This window comes from Haplochromis burtoni, unplaced genomic scaffold (genome assembly GCF_018398535.1).
Source record: "Haplochromis burtoni strain Fernald_Lab_line unplaced genomic scaffold, NCSU_Asbu1 Contig_587, whole genome shotgun sequence".
NCBI lineage: Eukaryota > Metazoa > Chordata > Actinopteri > Cichliformes > Cichlidae > Haplochromis > Haplochromis burtoni.
In genome coordinates this window covers 206,476-228,614 of record NW_024582948.1, presented here as the reverse complement: position 1 = coordinate 228,614, position 22,139 = coordinate 206,476, and the positions used below count along the sequence as shown (strand labels likewise).

The 22,139-nt window shown below is 42.8% G+C and overlaps 1 protein-coding gene across 6 annotated transcripts in view; it reads left to right on the top strand.

Annotated features, from left to right (window-relative positions):
* Window positions 1-22,139, top strand: part of LOC102289180 (disks large-associated protein 1) — a 168,299-nt gene that overhangs the window by 61,957 nt on the left and 84,203 nt on the right. Inside the window, exon 3 of one of the 6 annotated variants that reach the window (XM_042214561.1) lies at window positions 6,840-6,906. The exons of the other annotated variants lie outside the window; for them this stretch is intronic. The gene's annotated coding sequence lies outside the window, so the exon portion shown is untranslated. The remainder of the gene's footprint in view (window positions 1-6,839; window positions 6,907-22,139) is intronic. 6 annotated transcript variants of the gene reach the window in all.

The following is a 22,139-nucleotide window of genomic DNA, read 5'->3' as shown; positions in this document are numbered from 1 at the left end:
GTGGTACATACCGTGCAGGGGCCTGTCCTTCCATGATAGTGCCTCCTCTTCCTCCTCATTCTTGGGTTTCTGCTGCCTGAGGTATTCACTGAGCACTTTATAATATATAAAAAGAACATTTTATATGAAATGTTAGATTTAAAAACAAGCAAACAAAATATTGTATAGAAATATAATTTGCTTTTTTCTTTTAACAACAGGACCCAGATTCCATATTATTATTGACAGCTACATCCACCCTGGGGGAAAGTGAGTGAGGGAGACCATCAGGATAAAGCTGGGTCTGGATTCTTCGGTCCAGTGATTTTTAGAAACTTCTCCCTTTCTTACATCAAAGCTGTCCTGTGTTAGATGTTTTGTTGCAAACGCTGTCAAACCTAAAATGAGGATGTGGGCCCAGCTAGTGAATATGCCAATTGTAATGACCATTGATCAACAACCACTGATCACAGATCATTGGCCATGAGTACCATTCACAGCGAGAGAGAAAATGGCTGCAATCACAGTAAGGTGGTGACAGATGTAGCCTTAGGCCCCCTCCTTGATTCAGAGATGGTCTTTCCTTTTTCATGTAAATGGCCTCCTTGCCTCCCCGCTCAAACCAGTGTTCCTCCCTGTCCAGGATGTGCACATCCTGATCATTGAAAGAGTGTCCAATGTGAAGAGTCCTGGCCTAATGAGTTAGCTCTTCTGTGTTGTGCCATCCGCTTCGCCAGAGGTTGTTTGGTTTCCCCGATGTATAAATCCTGGCAGTCCTCCTGGCACTTAACAGCGTACACTATGTTACTCTGTTTGTGTCGGGGGACCCGATCCTTGGGGTGGACCAATTTTTGGCACAGAGTGTTTTGGGTTTTAAAAGCCACAGATACACGGTGTTTAGAAAAAAATGTGTCTCAACTGTTCCGATACTCCTGACGCATACGGAATCACTACGGGTTTTCACTTAGGCAGCGGTTGTTCTTCTCTTCTGGATCAGCTGGAGCTTTCTTCAGGCGCCTTCGCAGCTTTGACAAATGTCCAGCTGGGATAAACACATTTACTCCGGGCCTTCTTGGTGTGATGTTCTTCTGCTTCTCTGGCCGCTGTGTCTGTGGGGATGGTGTTCACTCTATGTTGTAATGTCCTGATGACACCCAGTTTATATGGATCCATATGCGTAGGTAAGTTTATGGTACACATCAGCTTTTAGATGTCCCCCATTACTGATGGAAATCTCACAGTCTAAGAAGGCTAACCTGCCACTTTTCATATCCTTCCTGGTGAATTTGATGTGTTGGTCCACCGAGTTAATGGGATCCATGAATTGTGGTACGTCCTGAGATGTGATTTTCAACCAGGTGTCATCCACATACCTGAGTCAATGACTTGGTGGTGTTCCAGGGTAGGATAGCAAAGCTCTCTTTTCCACTTCTTCCATGTACAAGTTGGCCACGATGGGTGAAACTGGGGAGCCCATGGCACACCCATGTTTCTGCCTGTAGTACTGACCCTTGTATGTGAAATAGGTGGAAATAAGACACAGTTCCAAAAGCAAACACTTGGTCGATGCTGAGAGTGGTCCTGTCACTTCAGTGACTGGAATACAAGTGAAGAACAAACCGTGCACCTACCCTTGTGTGCCGGAAGGATGATATTGTAGTTGTCATTACTTAGTGATGTGAGTGAAATTACTAAGTGTGAAATTGAATGTATGTACACTCCTTTAGGGTGTGAATAAAATGTAATCCTTGATAAACCCTTTGCACAATTAATACTTGCTCTAGTGTGAAGTGACCTTGTTAAGTGCATCTATTTAACCTTCTCTATCTAATCACCCAATCACACGGTAACAACTCAATGTATGTAGGCATGTAGACGTGTTCAGGAAAACCTGCAGAAGTTCAAAGCTACATCAAAATTGAAAGTTTATGAGGAAAATGACAGAAGATAGGTGTTGAAGATATGATTCATGCTTCTTTTACAGTCAGCTGGTTGTTTCCGTCCCCACCTCTTTCACACATCCCACTGCTGAGCTGTTCCTTTCTGTCTGTCTATTGTAGGTTTCATAGGCAGGCACTAACCCAGGATTTAATTTCAGAAGAAAAAAGGGTAGCTTTACAGCTCTGTGCAGAAGGAAAGCAGGTAGTGAGATAAAGAGAGAAATTCAGGGAGAAACAGGGTAGGCCCACGCTCTTCTCTTCTCAACCTTGCTCTAAAGGGTGAATTGAATCATAACAGTAAGTGGGCGAAAAGAAAGAGAAAAAAATCCTTTCCACGCAGATTCTGACGTACATCTCTAGCTGACTGGGGGTCATCTGATGATGTGATGAAGTAGGATAATGGGAGTATAGGAAAGAGAGAAAGTGATGGAGAGGGAGTTGTTGATAGCTTCCAACAGCTCTGGGTGTCTCCCTCTCTCTCTCTCTATTGGATTTTAATGGCTGTCTCTTTGTAAAATCTGTCCAGCTGGGGGAAATTGTCGTGACTTTCTTCCAGAAGCTGACTTAAACATACATCATATGTCATACATATTAGACATACGTATGACTTAGGAATTAACTGTTTAAAGCAAATGTCTACACTGAGTGTTGGCAATAAAGACTCTACTCTGGTAAAGAACTGTGGAACATATTCAGGGCAATAACAGTAGTTCTTATAGATTAAAAACCCCCCAAAACAAAAACAGAGAGTAAATGAACACTGATGTGTTAGCTGACATTTTATTTTAGCTGTGCAAAGCAGCAACTGCATTTTCATAGTAAACCAACAGAATGTTTTTTTTTATTAATAATGCTGTTATTGCTACGTGAAGGCTTTGTGTTATGTGTTTTTGCCTTTTATACCACTTAGCTACCACAATTAGTCAACTATTTTGACCATTTTTTTTTTTAAATAAAGATTGTAAAGTATTTCATTTGGACTTTAATAACACAATAATCAGCACATTATGTCAAACAAAGATGCACAGATGGATTAAACAGTGTAATATATATGGTGTTGCATTGACAATGCACAATGATTTGGTCCTCAGAACATCAACTTGGGGCAACCGGGCATACTGTTGTGATTCTGTGTACATTATTAGAGGAGGAGGAAGGCTATAGAGTGAGCATGTGTGTGAGCTCCTCACATTTCTTCTGAATACAACAACAGAAGAAATACACAAGAATAACAAGAGAAAACTGGTTATTTAGATCCCCACACTCAAAAAAAATAACAATTTGAATGAACATAAACAAAAATCATGGAAAGGATTTCCACGTGATTAAATTGCATTTCTGAATTTCATGCAGCTCTAACATGATATAATTACGTTCACCTTAGAAACAAGAAATTTTTCTGTTCCAATTACAAGTTAGACTCTTGTAAATGTAACAACCACCCAATTTACTTATTTTTTTAATGCATAAGCTATACTGTGACAGTACGGTTACTTCTTTGGTGGTTTCATATATAGCCAGGGGTTTCAGACTTTGGATGAATTGGCATGAAGTTTTTGTCCACTTCAGTACTTCAGAAGCAACAGCATATCTTTTACTTATTCTTACAATGAAACAGCTCTTCAGTTTCATTTTTATTCATTGTGGTAATGTACATAACTAAATCCCTCCACCCCATGGAGGAATACATTAGCTACATATTAAGACTTTGTCAGATATTTTCACTGCTGGTCACATATTGCATACCTCAGCCCTGACGTGGGTCATGAAGAGTTAGAAGTCCCTGGGCTTTTTGCGTGAGAACCTGTATTCATGGACAAATACTAAGGTCAGAGAGCCATCGGATCTCATTTTAGGGTGAGTATAGGGTCATTTGATCCTTACAACCATTGCAAGAGATTGGTCCATGGCAATAAGTTGGACTCCACCAGGGATGGACTTTGTCACCGATTGTGTTCATGATTTTTATGGACAGAATTTCTAGGCATAGCCAAGTGGCAGAAAGTGTCTATTTGATCTCAGAAACTTGTCACAACTCAAAGCACCTCCAAGTTCAAGGCCATGGTCCTCAGCTGGAAAAGGGTGGAGTGCTTGCTCCTGGGAGAGGTGTTCCTGGCAGGTCCCACAAGGAGGAGACCCCTGGGGCAGACTCAGGACATACTGAAAGGTTATATCTTTTGACTTGCCTGGGAACACCTTGGTGTTCCCCTGGAAAAGCCGGAGGAGGTAGCTGGGGAGAGGGAGGCCTGGGTGTCCTTGTTTCTCTATCCAAATTTGAACTTCCTACAATTATTCAGCTATCTTCCATAATTACTAAGTTAAAGTCATCATCATGTCTTTTGGATAAAAGAACATGCTATTGTGCTCTGAAATTTATTCCACTGCTTCATCCAAAGCAACAAGACAGACAAAGTTTTTATATGATTTAGCATTATAGAAATGAATTCTAAAATGCTAAACGCCTATATACATTTGAATTATTATTGCAAAGTTTGCATTGCATGACTAAGTGTAATTGATTCATACTTTATGCATATTGTGGTCCCTGTATATTGCGTCTTGTATAAGGATTGTACACCAGCCCATTGTCAAAGGGAAAACTACAGAATCCTGATTATAGTTAGCTGGTTTTATCTTTATCTATATTAAAGGAAATTGAAACCTGAACAGTCCAAGCTATATCTAACAGTGAAAGCACCAAGCAACCATGGGTTCTCCCTGGAAATGCCTCATATTAGACTGCATTCCTTATGTGAAGCATTTGTAATGCAGTCATAAAGTTATGCACAGATCATGGTCAGACCTTCTGAGAGATGGAGTAATATAAATATCTGAGATCAGCTGAAGTGGACTCACTGCTCTACATCTAGTTACAGCTTGCCACTTCCACTGGAGAGTAGTCATGGAGGCAGGTTAAATGAATAAAGGCAAACCTGTAATCACTGATAAAAAATAAAGATAAAAAAAGAGTAGAAGAAACACACAATCTCCTAAGTAAAACAAAACAGGAAGACAGACCAGAAGTAGAAAGACCAATAGAAGAACAATATGGCCAAATTTACTAACAACATCAAACCCTATTTTGGTGTTTAAAAGGCCAATTTTGCCCACAGTATACAGTGTCTGAAATGAATGGACAATGGAGTTGCGGTGGAGGTGTGTTCTGAGGGGAGGTGCAGCGGGCTTGAGGGACAGTGCCAGGGAGGCTGTTAGGGCAGCTGACAGCACTTAAGTAATTGCGGTCATGCTACTTCAGTGACGCTGAAGAGGAGAGGGAAGTGTAGGTTGTGACAGCTCGAAAGCTGCGGCAAAGCACAACACACAATAAAAGAGTTCTCACAGCTGCTGTGTGTGTTCTGGGTCCTAACTGTTCACAGTGGTGCCGATACCCAGGGCCGCAAGATGTCTGATCCACAGACTGTGCAGCCAGTGTATGCCCTGGCTCAGTTGTTGGCAGAGCTGGGGGCTATGCACCGGGAGCAGGGAGCGGCCCAGTGCAAGCAGCTAGAGGTGCTGCATGACTAGGCTGAGCGGCAGACACAAGTGTTCAAAAACCTGGTCGCTCTGGTGCCTCTTCTCCGCTGTTTTCGCACAGGATGACCAAAGGGGGGTGATCCACAATCCTTTCTGGAGGTTCTCAAGGTCACAACTGCAATTACCCTGTCGTCGATGTTGAGGTGTGACTTAAATGGTGTTTGCAAGGCTATCCCAGACCAGGCGGGTCTGTTCCTGGAGGTCCAGCAGCGACGGGGGGGGTTATATGGTGGTGCAAAACCGACCCTTTCCTTATCCCCAATTGCTGTGGGATGGAGTGATTGCAACCTGGCCTTTCACCGGGAGAAGCACAGCTGCTCGACCTGATCATGCTGGAGCACTTTATAGATGGGGGTGGGGTGGGAGGCAACGCCAAATTCTGGCCCAGAGGAAAAGGCTTCCCAGCAGTCTCCCAACACCTCCGGCCACTGAGGAGTGCCTGCGATGTAATACTAATCCATTCCTCTCTGCTGCCTCTCCCCAGGTCCCGGCGGCTGCGGGCATTGCACCTGACTCACTGATGGTTGTACAGATGTCAGGGCATGAGTGTTGATGGTACGGGACACCTCCTCCATGAGTGTCTGTTACTGGAGGTGGGTCAGGTGTTCTGCGTCGCCGGGCCCCCAATACCTTCCCTCAGTCCAAAAGGGATGGCTTTGTTCTGTTCAGGTGCCTGGGGGGGTACACGTCAGGCTATGGTGGACTTGGGCTGTATGCAGACCCTGGTCCACCATACTAGTGCAGAGTTACTCACCAACTAACAAGGACCCTTTGTGGTCACACGGCGAGTGGGTAATGTTGAGTATGAAGTGGCGCAGTCGGACAGGGGAGGAGCCACAAAGGGGGTATCAGCTTAACCTCCTAAAAAGCGTGGAGAGATGGTGATGCCAAATTCCACCATTCCCACCTCTACCACCATCTTACATAGGCCCAGAGAGCAGATTTTCTATGGTTTGTGACATGCCATTATTTCTTGTAGTTTGTCAGGATTTTTAATATATTTGGAATGAAAGGGGGAAGGTTTATCACAATAAGTGGTAGATGTCTCAAAGTTGTGAGCACAGTGTTAGGCTCACTCCTGTAATACTACACTGAGTCTTCAATCTGCAGAACTGAACTGAACTGAACCTGGAGTGTCAGAGTGAGGGAGGAAAATCCTGACATAGGCATCCAGACACATGTATGTGTCTTGCTTTAGAAGCAGCCAAATTAGTTTTTACAATGCACGATGGGTTTGCAGTGTCACACAACTATTAATGGGATTGTGTTAGAGTAATGTCTAAATTACACAATTTGTATTACTGATATTAACTAGCACCTATAGGCTCTCATATGCACCTGTATATACCGTAAAATCCTCAGGTAGAGGTTTTTTGTCTGTTCCAGGGGTCCACCTGAAAACTAAAAGGGACAGAGCCCCGAGGCTCTGGAACGACCTGCACAAGGAAATCAGGTCGGTGGAGTCAGTGACTTTCTCCAAGTCATATCTTAAAGCACACTTTTATGATAATAAAGATTTTGATTTGCTTTGAATTGTCTTTTTATTTCCTGTATTTGATACTTTTGCTTTTTTAAGCAGTTTGTACTGTGCTTTCTATATAGAAAGAAACACGTAAACATACAGAAAAGAAAAAACTGATTTAGTGACTTGGTAGGCAGAGATTAGGATCTCTATTCAGTTCAGTTCAATTAATTTTTATTTATATATTTTACCAAATAGTCACCTTGAGACACTTTACATTGTGAGGTAAAGAGCTTACAATAATACAGTCTGACACGTCACACAAAAAGAATAAGTATATAAGTGTACATAGTGTGCATAATTTGTTTGTCATAATCAAGTTACACTGAGAAAAGATGGAAAGAGAAAGTAAAGGGGATTCGCTCTCTTGGCACCAAGAGTTAGTGCTGTGTCATAAAAACTTTGGCTTGGATACTTAGCTGTAGAAGATTTTATCAGTGTTATTGTAGGGTCTTTACCTTATAATATGAAGTGCATTGAGGGCACTTTTGTTGTGATTAATAAATATTAATATAGATAAAATGAAATGCCTTGAATATCCCATTCTTTTGAAAGCTTTCACTCATAAACCTCTTCAAATATAAAACCTTAAAGTGAAAAATAGATGGATACATTTTATACTGTAATCACCATAAATGAAGAACAGTGAACAGTTCTTCATTCATCCATTTCAATCTAATCTAATAAATAGATACAATATACAGAAAAAAATATTATTGTGTATTAATTTCCACATGTGGATGTTATTTCTGAGACTGGTGGAAAATGAAAAATGTTCAGACTTCTATTTGAATTGTGAGAATGACTTACAGTTTTCGAGTACTTACACAAGTGGAGGAGTTCAAGTATCTCGGGGTGTTGTTCACTAGTGACGTTAGAAGGGAGCAGGAGATCAACAGACAGATTGGTGCTGTGGCTGCAGTGATGTAGACACTGCACCGGCCTGTTGTAAAAGCGAAACATCTCAACTTACCGGTCGAGCTACATCCCTACCCTCACCTATGGTCACGAGCTATGGGTAGTGACCGAAAAAACTATGAACTATTATATAATTGTAACCCACATAATAGCAACTATAATCCACATAATTCCCTTAGGGTTTAATAAAGTATGATGATTCTGATTCTGAAGAAAGAGATTGCGGATACAAGCGGCATTTTTAAGTTACTCTTTGTTATAAATTCAACATGACCTCACAAAGTTGGCAGATGCCTTAACACCAATTTTAATAACATACTCTGAAATGCATACTTTAAAAAACTGGATTGTAACAGTAATTTAAGAATCAGACAAATCTTTTGTGGCATTCAATAAGAACGTTTTAGAGACAGGTAGAGATGAGGGGGGCTGCTTGTCAACAGATGTGTAAAAATCACAGGCATATTGAGGATATTTGGGCCAGGATTTGGAAGTCACTGCCCTTTTGTGGGGATCGGAGAGCTGTTTGAATGGTCACCTAATGTGTGACAAAAGAATCTCCTGTGATGCTAATAACAGTCTGTGCACTCTTACCTTTGGTCTTAAAATTACTGCAGCGATTTACCAGAGATGTCCAGAGGGCAGAGTAAAAAAAAAAAAATACAGGTGTGTAAACATACACGGCAGACCCAGTGGCATTTTGATGCTTTTTATTAAAGCTTTGACGGTTGCTGTCCACAATACTCACAGAGCTGCAGCTCTCCTGCTGCCCGCTCAACACTATCACAACAACACAACCACAGGACCCAGTACAATATTTAATTCGGCGGGGCGTGATTGCGGATGCCGTGCAGGTGCGTCCACCTCCTCTGCACGGCACCGCAGGCCACGCCCCGCCACATACCCCCATCGCCCGACTGAGGCCGGGGAACCATCCGGCCGAACGTACTCCCCCCCCCACCGCGAGCGGGAGAGGGGATCAGCCCGGACCGTCGGCGCCCCCGGGCCCTGGCCAAGCGACGGGGAGTTGTGAGTTCAAGTGGCTGCCCGCGAACCCAGCAGCTTCGGTGAAGCTGGTCCAGAGGTCGGCCACGTGGCAGGTGGACGCGGCGCGGTCGGTACGGTCGTGCGCCCCGGCTCGCAGGCAGCTGGGCAGATGTCGGCAGGCACCGGCCCTGGTGGAGGTGAGGCCGCTCTGCTCACCCGCTAACCTCGGGCTTCGGTGGCGCGGACCACCGACTTATCCCGCGGCTTCTCCACCCCTCCCGGTGGGAGCAGCTCACATTCCCCTCGCTGCGCCTCCGCCGCTGCCCCTACCGGCTGGAGCGGCTCCTCGGGCGCCGCCATCGCCGCTGCCCCTACCGGCTGGAGCGGCTCCTCGGGCGCCGCCTCACCGCTGCCGGCTCCGCCGCCTTCTTCCGGGGCGCAGGAACGGGCACCGGGCCCTGCAGAGCCCCAGCGGCTCCTACGCGAGGTGTCGCAACCTGGGGGCCGGCACGGGCGCCTGCACGGACTGGATCTCCTCCACTCCAGCGCCATTGGGGAGCGCCGGTGGGGGTGGTGGTGGTGTCGGGCAGGACCGGATCAGCGCCGCCAGATTCTCCATCCTCTGCAGATGGCGTTCAGTCTGGTCCTGCAGCTCTTCCCGCCTGCGGCGCCACACCGCCGCCTGCTCCTGCTGCGTGGCTGCCAGCTCGGCCACCATTCTCGCCAGCTCTTCCCTCTGCTGGCCCACCCCTGGATCTGCCGTGCCTCCCGTCCTGGGTTTCGGCACCACTGTAAACATACACGGCAGACCCAGTGGCATTTTGATGCTTTTTATTAAAGCTTTGACGGTTGCTGTCCACAATACTCACAGAGCTGCAGCTCTCCTGCTGCCCGCTCAACACTATCACAACAACACAACCACAGGACCCAGTACAATATTTAATTCGGCGGGGCGTGATTGCGGATGCCGTGCAGGTGCGTCCGCCTCCTCTGCACGGCACCGCAGGCCACGCCCCGCCACAAGGTGATTCACAGCAGGCAATTTACTGCATTTTAAAATTATGCAATATATAAATTACTGGTAAAACTACTGTTAAGACATTTAATTTTAAGACAGCTACATAATATATTTAATAAATTGTGTTATTAAAGAGTTTACTGTTTGCAGAGTCATTTATTAATAACTATTAATTCTCTTTCCTGTCAGCACATAGAGTTGTTGTACTTACACCTATCTAAATAACTAAATAGATACTGTAGATTGGACATTTGTGGGACATGTACGAGTTGGAATGTCCATATATGTCCCTTTTTAAAGCGCAGAATTTTTTCCAGAATGCTGAAACAAATCACAAAAGTGATATTCTAAGATTAGCAGCAGACAACCTAAATAAGCAGACATAACTGATGTTGCCAATAATGGTGAGGGTTACCAATAGGGTCACTGACCTTGTTAATCACCTGAAATGTTTAAAATAAAGTTTCACATATTTCTGTAAAAAATACACACACGTTGTTGCACAATTGGAGAGCATTTCAATTTCAGTTTTTGCATTTTGTATAAGAATACTGGCAGTGCAGTTATAATAACCACATTCTGTAGGTGAGAGTAACTTCCAGTGTTTTTGCTTTCTTTTCTGTTTGTCCATTTGTACACCATAGACGAGTTTTATTAAGCAGTGAAATTGATGCTACAAAATGAGTGTAAAGTTGATCTACTAATAATAATGTTTTTATGCTTTCATGTTCAGGAACACAAGTCAGCAATAATCACAGTGTGCAAGCATCACTTTCTGTCTTCTGTCTTGCTTATTAAATGTGCACAACATCCAGTTTATTTGCTGCAGGCAAATATCTAAATCACTATTATATAGAAAGGCACAACACTATGATTCTGTTATAATTATAGAATCCCTGAACAAAGGTCTGCCTGTAAATGAATGCGCATTCACACCATTCCCAATGGTGAATACACAAGACATCCATCCATCCATCCATCCATCCATCCATCCATCCATCCATCCATCCATCTTAATCCGCTTATCCAGGGCAGGGTTGTGGGGGCAGCAGCCTAAACAGAGAATCCCAGACCTCCCTCTCCCCAGCCACTTCCTCCAGCTTGTCTGGGGGAACACCAAGGCGTTCCCAGGCCAGAGAGATATAATCTTTCCAGCATGTCCTGGTTCTGCCCCGGGGCCTCCCCCCGGTGGGACATACTCAGAACACCTCACCCAGGAGGCGCCCAGGAGGCATCCTTGTCAGATGCCCAAACCATCTCAACTAGCTCCTTTTGATATGAAGGAGCAGCGACTCTACTCTGAGCCCCTCCCGGATGGCTAAACTTCACACCCTATCTCTAGGCCAGCCACCCTTTGGAGGAAGCCCAGTTCTGCCACTTGTATCCGAGATCTCGTTCTTTCAGTCACTACCCACAACTCGTGACCATAGGCGAGGGTAGGGAATAGAGATCTTTCTCTTTTACACTCAGCTCTTTCTTTACCACAACAGACTGGTGCATCCACATCACTGCAGCCGCAGTACCAATCTGTCTGTCGATCTCCCTCTCCCTTCTCCCGTCACTCGTGAACAAGACCCCGAGATACTTGGGGCAGGAACTCGCTCAAAAACCAGAGTGGGCACTCCACCCTTTTCTGGCGGAGGACCATGGCGTCAGATTTGGAGGTGCTGATTCTCATTCCCTCTGCTTCACACTCGGTTGCAAAACTGTTCCAGTGCGAGCTGGAGGCCATCACCTGATGAAGCCAACAGAACCACATCATCTGTGAAAAGCAGAGATGAGATTCAAAGACCACCCAAGTGAAAGCTTTCCGCCACTTGGCTATGCCATAAATTGTGTCCATAAAAATTATGAACAGAATTGGTGACAATGGGCATCCCTGGCAGAGCCCATCACCCACCAGGAACAAGTCCGACTTATTGCCGGCTCTGCGGACCAAGTTTTTGCGATGGTTGTATAAGGATTGAATGGCCCGTAGCATTGGGCCAAACACCCCATACTCCCGGAGCACCCCACACAGGACGCTCCGAGGGACATGGTCGAATGCCAAGTCCACAAACTCATGTAGACTGGCTGGGCAAACTCCCATGCACCCTCAAGTATTCTTGAGATGATAAGAAACTGGTCCAGTGTTCCATGACCAGGACGAAAACCGCATTGTTCCTCCTGTATCTGAGGCTAGCGGACGGACTCTCCTTTCAAGCATCCTGACATAGACTTTCCCAGGGAGGCTGAGGAGTGTGATCCCCCTATAGTGGGAACACACCCTTTGGTCCCCTTTCTTAAAGCTGGGAACCACCACCCGGGTTTACCAGTCCAGAGGTACCTCCCATGATCTCCACACAACATTGTAGAGGCGTGTCAACCAGGACAGCCCTACAACATCCAGAGCCTTCAGGAACTCGGGGCGGACCTCATCAACACCAGGGGCTCTGCCACCAAGGAGTTGTTTAACTGCCTCAGTGACCTCGCCCCCGGAGATTCATCTCCTTCATCCCCAGACTCTGCTTCCACCACGGAAGATGTGACAGTGGGATTAACGAGGTCCTTGAAGTATTCCTTCCACCGTATGGCAATTTTCTCAGTCGAAGTCAGCAGCACTCCACCGGCACCCACTTTCCCCCACCTGAGTCACCTGATGGTTTGGCAGAATCTCTTCGAGGCGGTTTTTGCTTCAGCCGCTGCCCGTGCCATGTTCCGCTTGGCCTGTCAGTACCTAACAGCTTCCTCCGAAGTCCCACAGGCTAACCAAGCCCAATAGGACTCATTCATCAGCTTATGCCTCCCTTGACCTCTGGTGTCCACCAGTTTGGTTGGGTTACACAACGACAGGCACCAACTACCTTGCGGCCGCAGCTCAGTGCAGCGGCTTCGGCAATGGAGGTGCTGAACATGGTCCATTCGGACTCAATGCCCAATCTCCCTCCGGAATCATGTGAAAGACCAACACAAAGTGGTGTACACGTGAGAAGTGGAACGAAAATCATACATGATTCCAAACATTTTTTTACAAATAAATAACTGAAAAGTGGGGTGTGCGTAATTATTCAGCCCCCTGAGTCAATACTTTGTAGAACCACCTTTTGCTGCAATTACAGCTGCCAGTTTTAGGGTCTCTACCAAGCTTTCTCTTAGACAACCTCTGAGGCCGTCACAGAGCAGCTGTATCTGTACTGACATTAGATCACACACAGGTGCACTCTATTTAGTCATTAGCACTCATCAGGCAACGTCTATGTGCAACTGACTGCACTCAGACCAAAGGGGGCTGAATAATTACGCACACCCCACTTTGCAGTTATTTATTTGTAAAAAATGTTTGGAATCATGTATGATTTTCGTTCCACTTCTCACGTGTGCACCACTTTGTGTTGGTCTTTCATGTGGAATTCCAATAACATTGATTCATGTTTGTGGCTGTAATGTGACAAAATGTGGGAAAGTTCACTTTTGCAAGCCACTGTAGCATGACACAGTAGCTGCAGTTCTTTCAGCTGCGCATCCATAATGTGAATCTCCCAATCTACAATATCAGAGAGGTGCTCTGTTGGAATAAGATCAGGCGACTGTGGCGGCCACTTGAGTACAGTGAACTCATTGATATGTTAAAGAAACCACTTTCAGATCATTTGACCTTTGTCAAAATTACACTGTAGTCATAAAGAAATGGGCGTGGTCAGCAAAATACTAAGGTAGGCTCTGGTGTGTAAACAATGCTCAGTTGATACTAAGCCCTGTTTTGCTGGTACTAAGCGGCTTCTGGACCAACAAACTTACCGTGCTCAATGTCACATATATCACTTTTCTTTCCATTCTGATGCTCAGTTTCAACTTCAGCAGGTTGTCTAGAGTCTTCACGAACCTTTTTTTGTTTGTTTTGTTTTGTTTTAGATAAAAGGTTGTAGTGTTTGTATGTACATTTAATTTGGTACATTACACAACTTCATGTGTCTCATATCTATGACAAAATATCTGTGCCCGGGTATCGACTAGAGATGGACCAATCCGATATTAGGTATCGGTATTGGTCCGATACTGACCTAAATTACTGGATCGGATATCGGAAAGAAATAAAAAATGTAATCCGATCCATGAAATATCACGAAAGCACCTCACAAAACTTGCGACACGCGGTAACTCGCCTCATAACCTTAGCACAACCTTATCATCTCTGAGAAAGTTATCCCAGAGAGAAGTAAAGCAAGTGTGTAAGTTCATCTCTGAATGTTTGTAAAGCATTCAAGTGATTTATGGGGCGACTGCCTCTCTCTCTCTCTCTCCTGCTGCTACTTCAATCATGAAACTGCTTAATGATCAGCTGATCGGCTTTTCTGTCGCGAGTCCGTCTCTCTTGTTTGTTTTTGGCCCACTTTGCACCAGAAAGAGGAAACCAGCGGCTGAACAACAGCAGCACGTTTAAGCTTGATAAGCTGTTGTTAGAATTTATTTAATATTACTTTCTACACCAGGATCTTTTTCTACTAGCTGACGTAACTGTGCAGGGGCGGATCTAGCAAAGTTTAGCCAGGGGGGCCGATAGGGCATGAACAGGGAAAAGGGGGCACAAAGACATACTTTTCTTTCTTATTCTCATTTAAAATGTCGAGCTTTTAATAAATAATTATCTGACACCCAAAGTTTTAATTTGATGCAAAATGAATAGAAGTCCATTACTGTATATAGTAACTATTAAGTCTAATATACCCTAGTAAGCTATAGTACTTTTTCCTTTGGGAAGGTACCATCTGTGCAGTCTGCAGTTCTGTTGAAGAAAGATGTTGAATCTATTTAATATTTCTTGAAAAATAATTGATTTCTGTGCATTTTTTTTCACACTGCATCAAATTAAGGTTGATTACGTCGATTAAGCATCATGAGGTGGAGCGTGAGGGGTGGTTCCCTATTTTTTTTTTTTGTTGTTGTTGCTGTTACCAACCTAACCCTATTAGTTAGGTTGCTTAATATTTACACTAAGTACTCTTTAAAATACCAGAATAGGGAGGATGGTGTAGGTTTAAGTTTATTAGATTGATCAGTATTGCTGAACTATGAAATATTTTTTTGCATACAGGTATAACAGAATAGCTTTAGTGTTGTTGTTTTTTTTAAACTTCATTATGAACTTCGGCAAAATGCAGCAAGATATTAAAAAAAAAACAGTTTTATTGATAAAAAAAAACTATATCGGATTCATATCGGTGTCGGCAGATATCCAAATTTATGATATCGGTATCGGACATAAAAAAGTGGTATTGTGCCATCTCTAGTATCGACATATATGCCCATCAGACTACATTATCCTGTCATCCTCCACTTCTGGTATCCACCCTCAGAGGGTGACTCAAAGGCTTTTTATTTGCCAGCTTCCATTTAGCCTAAAATAACTTGATCTCAGCCCTATTTTCATTTCTCCTTCTGCCTACACACACAGCAAGAACCCAGCCTGGCTGGCACATATGGCTCTTTGAAAAATGCAGCAGGAGGTGACTGCTGGTGGGGGGATTCAACTGTCAGTCTATCATATTTTATATCTAAATATGATAGATTGACAGCTGAATCCACAGTTACCAGTTTTAATACAGCTATCTATCTATCTATCTATCGATCGATCAATCGATCGATCGATCGATCGATCGAAAACACACCTCTTTGTGTGTTTTGATTATTAGAGTTCATATTTAGAGCTCTTTGTGGAACCGACCAGTTAATGTTAATCTGCATTCATTCAGGACCAGTCTTGACACTCGGCATCAGATTTTGATGACAGTCTTGTTCTGATTAGGGCGTCGATCATCTTTCTGTGGTTCTTTATGTTGCATTTTTCCTCAAGACATGATCCCTCGCTATCTTCTCACCAACTAATTTTCCTACTAACATGTTTCTTTTTCAGAAAACACTAAACTCAGTGTCTTAGATTTATGTCTATATTTATTTCATTTTTTTAAAAATTATTCCTAATTATTAATTAAACAATACTTAAGAGTAACTATAATAGTTCTAATTATCTCTCAGGGTGCATAAACACGTGATGATTTTGGCTTTTAGTTATTGGATAGCTTCACTGATTCACTGGCTTTTTAACAAAACTTCTTTTTACTTTTTTCAGTTTCATTTATCAGTATTGAAGCTTATGCATAGGTTCAGTAAAGAAGAGCTGTAATCACTCATCTTCCTGCTTTCCTGGGTGTTTGGCTATCTGTTGGTTTTGATTATCGCGTTCCCACACTGGCAGTCTCAATATTAACATCATTACCCTATTCCAATCATCTTCTCGCCCTCCTTTGGTCATTAGTTTAAATTTGTGCTCTCCATTACTGTCCCTTTCAGACTTTCTTTTGTGCTATCGTGCTCCAGTCAGTTGTCATTTTGTGTGCTAGCAGATGCAATGGGTAGTCACTATTTTAGCCAATTTAATTAAATAGCGCTGATCAACTTAAATATGGCTGGTATATTGTTATGTCAAACTCTCTTCACTAAACCTGGGCTCTACATAAGCTCAATACTTGCATCAACGGGCCCATCCACTAGGCTTGAGCAGACGACAGCAACCCAACCGAAAACAAGAGCCAGTCAACATCACAATAGAAGACAACCAACAGTGAGTCTCCAGAATAAAGAACTGAACAGCAACAGGATCTGATGCTATCCACACCTACTGGTTGAAGAACTTAACGGCACTCGATGACAGGCTGGCAGCAAAAATAAGGGGGCTCCTAATAATAAAACAATAAATTGTGATCATGAAGGATTCCCACGAAGTTATGACACCATGGTTTAGTTACACAACATGGAAAGTCCTCTTAAGCATCATAGCAACCAAGTAGAGCAGGTATACGAGTCAATAGGTGAATGCAGCTCAGAAGGGCATTGGAAATAACACCAGAGGGCCAAAGAACCTGCTACTGGTTGATAGACCAGTACACCAGGATTCTAAAACCAGACAGATCAACCACTGAGTGACCACAAGAAAGCCTATGACTCAGTGTCCCACACATGGAAGACTTGCTTGACACATTACAATGCTAATAGTAAAGATTACAAATTATTTTCTTGTGGCCTCTGACAGTGGACTCATCTCTGTGCTTGTCCTGCTAGACCTCAGTGCAGCGTTCGAGGCTGTTGACCATAATATTCGATTAGAGCCATTAGAGCATGCTGTAGGTATTAGAGGTACTGCACTGTATCTGGTTTGTATCACATCTATCTAATAGACTCTAATAGATTCCAATTTATTCATTCACCAATTAGTTAAACTGCAGGAATGTCTTAAAGACATAAAGCTGGATGACCTCTAATTTTCTGCTTCTAAATTCAGATAAAACTGAGGTTATTGCACTTGGCCCTAACAAGCATAGAATTATGGTATCTAACCAGATGCTTACTCTGGATGGCATTACCTTGGCCTCCAGTAACGCTGTGAGGAACCTTGGAGTCATTTTTGACCAGGACATGGTCAAATTATCTCAGAGGGCATTTCACTTCATGCTGAATAGCTGGTTCATGCATTTATTACTTGTAGGCTTCACTACTGTAATTCATTATTATCAGGATGTCCTAAAAAGTCCCTGTAAAGCCTTCAGTTGATCCGACAGGGATGAGAAAGAAAGAGCATATTTCTCTGATATTTCATTGGCTAATGGTTAAATCCAGAATCAAATGTAAAATCCTTTTCCTCACCTACAAGATCTTGAATAATCAGGTCCCATCTTATCCTAAAGACCTCATGTTGCTCTACTCATATAACCCCAATAGAGCGCTTAACTCTCAGACTGCATGTTTACTTGTGGTTACAAGGATATTTAAAAATAGAATGGGTGGGCAGATCCTTCAGCTTCTAGGCCCCTCTTCTGTGATACCAGCTTTCAGTTTGGATTTGGGAGACAGACACCCTCTCTCGTATTAAGGTTTGGCTTAAAACTTTCCTTTTTGCATAGCATATACTTACTACGCATATAGTTATAGGGTTGAACTGTCATTTGGTTGTCATTGTGCAATAAGTCAAAGTTGCTGAGGGTTTCTCACAAGTTTCTTCATCACTCACCTTTTTCACCAATTACTTACCACTTTTTATTTAATGATTAACTATTATTAATGTCTGGCTCTCTTCCACAATGTGACTTTGTCTCGTCTTCCTCCCCTCACCCCCAATCGGTTCCAGAGCCTGGTTTCTTCCTGTTAAAATGGAGTTTTTCATTCCCACTGTCTCCAAAGCCCATAGGGTGTCATTTGATTCTTGGGGTTTTTCTGTTTGCTCTGTATTATTGCAGGGTCTTTACTTTACAATATAAAACACCTTGAAGCAACTGTTATTTTGATTTGGTGCTATATAAATAAAACGCAGTTGAATTGAACTTATTTTATCCACATAGTGCTTTATCTGTCATACACTCACACATCAATGCATGCGTCCAACTGACAGTTAACCACTGACCTTCCTAATAGTGGATGACGTGTTCGACCTTGTGAGTTACAGCTGTTCCGTGATGGGTTTAAAATTTGTTTTGAATCCAAAACGCTGCTGAAAAAGTCTCACAGAGGCAGTGGAGATGCTTGACTATCTAGCCCAACTCCACTACAAAAAGGGTAATAACCATGTTGCATTGTGTTGTATGTATATGTTTATATGTGAACATACAGAGTCCTACAACATGTGGATCTGGCGGCTCTGTTGTGAAGTGGGGCATGGTTTGGATCTTTTTGCTCCTTTAAAGGAAAAGGTCACAGCAAATCAGTGTTGTTCTGATGAAACACTTCTTTTCTGATGGGAGTGGTCCCTTTCAGGATTAATCTACTCCATCCATACTTGCTTAATAGTTTGGTGAATATGAAAAATGTTATTAATATGCTATAAACAATCAACACAAAAATTAAGGGATTATCTTTTTGGCAAATGGCATTCATCACTCCATTTAAGCTCCAGAGAATCTATTCAAAGAAACACTTTCAACTGGTGCATTACACAGACCAACTCAGTTTTATTGAACATAATTACTAAGACCATTATTTGGTTTGGAAAACCAAGATTTATTTTCATTGAACTGCAGATTTAGAGCAGGGGCTTCTACTTGAGTAGTCAGTGTGACAAGTCACAGGTCAGTGGGAGTTGTGGGAGCTTGTTAGCAGTCATTCCACCAGTGGAGCTGTCAAATTGTGTTAAGCAGTGATGTCACTGGCCAAGTAGGAGAGAGCAAACACACGCATAAACACACATTAATGCACCTCAAAATCTCCACTACAAGTACAAATACACCCAGCTATGCATGCTGCCACCACTGTGTCTCTCTATTGTTCTGTATTAGCACTGCTTGGTTAGCAGTCTTAGAATTTTCCACTGTTATATAAGATCATAGTGGGGACATTTTAATTACTGTTATCTGAAGTGATAAATGAGGGATGTGTTAGTGTAGTACTAATATAGTGTAGCACTAAATAGAAATGCAAACTATGCTTCCTTTGACATTTGTGTGGCTGATATTACCCCAGATAACTGCTTCTTCTTAATTACCCACTGAGCCTTACAGAGTGTTTATGTGATGAGCTAAAGTTTATACTATATGTATGGTAACTTTATACATTTGATCTATGATTTATGCTCCATTTGACTCAAACAACAAAAAACCCAAGCTATGCATTTTGTAATTGATTCTGCAAGAAATCGCTTATAATTATTTAGCTTTGGTTGCAGTACTACTCTTCTTGAAACGCAACGTGTGTACAGTTTGTTACTTTTCTATAACCAGTCACCTTTTAATCCAGTGTAAGTGACTGAATCAGCAACATTGTCACAAAAAGAAAATATTTTTTCACTATTGGTCTGTCAGTTAAACAATTTAGAAATGTTACTGTTAAGATGAGAGAACAACTTCAGATTTTCACATTACAAATGTTATGAGTGAAGAAATTAATTAAATTTTGAGAATTAATTTACTAATATGTTGTTAAATTCAATTGTGACAGACTGTGGTTTGCAAAAACAAATATCTGGAATATAAGCTGACTTTCATATACAGTAGCGACATTGTGTGCCTGCCCAAAAAAATAGCCTGGCCTACCAATTAGCCTGGTAGCATTTTCCTTTGAATAACATGTCACACTACAAATACAGTACCATGCAAAAGTATCAAACCACCTCTTATTTCTTTATATTTTATTTTCAATGAGCTGGACTTTCTTGCATATTTTTAATGGCCTTGAGCCATAGTTCTCCAGTTTTCTGAAAGTCTCTCAAAATTCTTCTTTGGACATTGGCTGCTTTTTCTCTTATTCGTAGTCCAGTCCTTGTATCACATTGTTTTCAGTCTTGTTTTTTTGATTGTTGACAAGATGCCAAAATGCCTGGAAACAGGAAGAAAAGCCTGTGCATCTTATATTACACAAGAACTGAACTGGAGTGGTAAATGGACTGATTCTTATACAGCGCTTTTCTACTCTCCCAGACTACTCAAAGCACACAGTATACAACGTGCCACATTCAAACAAGCACTGTTTCTATGCTGTGAAGTGCTTTCTAACTACCATTCAGACACATTCATACTCTGATGGATACATCGGAGAGCAACTTGGTTAACTCATTCACTGCCATTGACGTCTATAGCCGTCAATGGCAGTGAATGAGTCAATGGGTTTAACTCATTCACTGCCAATGGCTGGCAGTGAATGAGTTAATATCTTGCCCAAGGATATTTGGCACGCAGACTAGGGGAACCCAGGGATCGAACCACCAACCTTCCAATCAGTAGATAATCTGCTCTACCTCCTGAGCTATAGCAGAGAGCAAATATCAAGCTATGCATCAGACTCTGTCATCCTCTGGGCTGCATATTAGTCAACTTTGTTGGGGATCTTAGCAAAATCGATGGAATTAGGAAAGCAAAAAACTTCCAACAGATTTTGATCCACCATACAATACTCTCTGCTTCCAAGCAAAAATACTGTCAAATCTGGAATTTTTTTTAGCCCATCCAAAGAACCGTCCAAAGAACCAATGAGCATATGCTGTGGTATCCATCTCTTCATGGTAGGTGTGCAAAATTATTTCATTTACCGTTTATTTTTTTCAGATCACAAGGCACACTGGATTATAAGGTGCATTAAGCAAAACAAAACAGTCAGATGAGTCAAACTATACTCAACTCATTCTTCTTGCTTCCTCCACTTCCCTACCATTGATTCATTAATGTTCTTGCAGCTGCTCTATTCCCATGTTGTTACAGTATATTAATGACTAACCTCATATTGTGGATGGATTATCTCAGTTGTTCTCCTGACTGAGGTCTTGTCCGTGTACAGCATCCTGCCATGCGATTGCATTTGTCCCTAACCATCAGGAACCCTCACGTTAACTTTTATCGAGTGAAAAAAAGCTCATCCTCCAGCTTCACTGTGTTTATGTTATGCTAACATAGCTGTGTTGCTAGCAGTCACGTAGCACATCCTTATATACCAGCTAGCCCAACTTCAGTAACCCTACAAATGTCACTGCTGTTTAGTTTTGTGTCTTCATTCATGTTGGAAGTGATAGCAGAGCTGTGTGTTTTAATTTGTTTCAGAACATGCTATATCAGGTTCAGGTGGAAACTAGCGAGCTAATTTCCTGCTAACTTCTAACTCCTTTAAACTTAATAAATTTTGTTTTCATGGAGGCCTGGATGTTAAACTTAATTATTACACCTGGTTAAGCAGCAACACTGACCATTTTATTAAAGATGAAAGAATTTAGACAGTTTTTAACTCTCAGTGATGCCGCAGTGTTCGTTAGACTTTGGGACCTGAAGCGGAGGTTGGACCCAGTTTACTCCGCGAGGCTCTTGACTACGGTAGCCACGAGGCTCCGATAATCCATCAAGCAGTGCAGTGCGGCGTCATGGCTTACCAAAGTCGTACTAAAACATTTTTTGACTGATTTTTGAGTTCTGTGTACCACATAAAATCTGTTCAAGGTCAGTAAGCACAACCAGAATTAATACATAAGGTGCATCAGATTATGGTAAATGGCCTGTATTTGTATAGCACTTTACTTAGTCCCTATAGACCCCAAAGCGCTTTACACTACATCCAGTCATCCACCCATTCACACACACATTCACAGACTGGTGATGGCAGCTACATTTAGCCACAGCCACCCTGGGGCGCACTGACAGAGGCGAGGCTGCCGGACACTGGCGCCACCGGGCCCTCTGACCACCACCAGTAGGCAACGGGTGAAGTGTCTCGCCCAAGGACACAACGACCAAGACTGTCC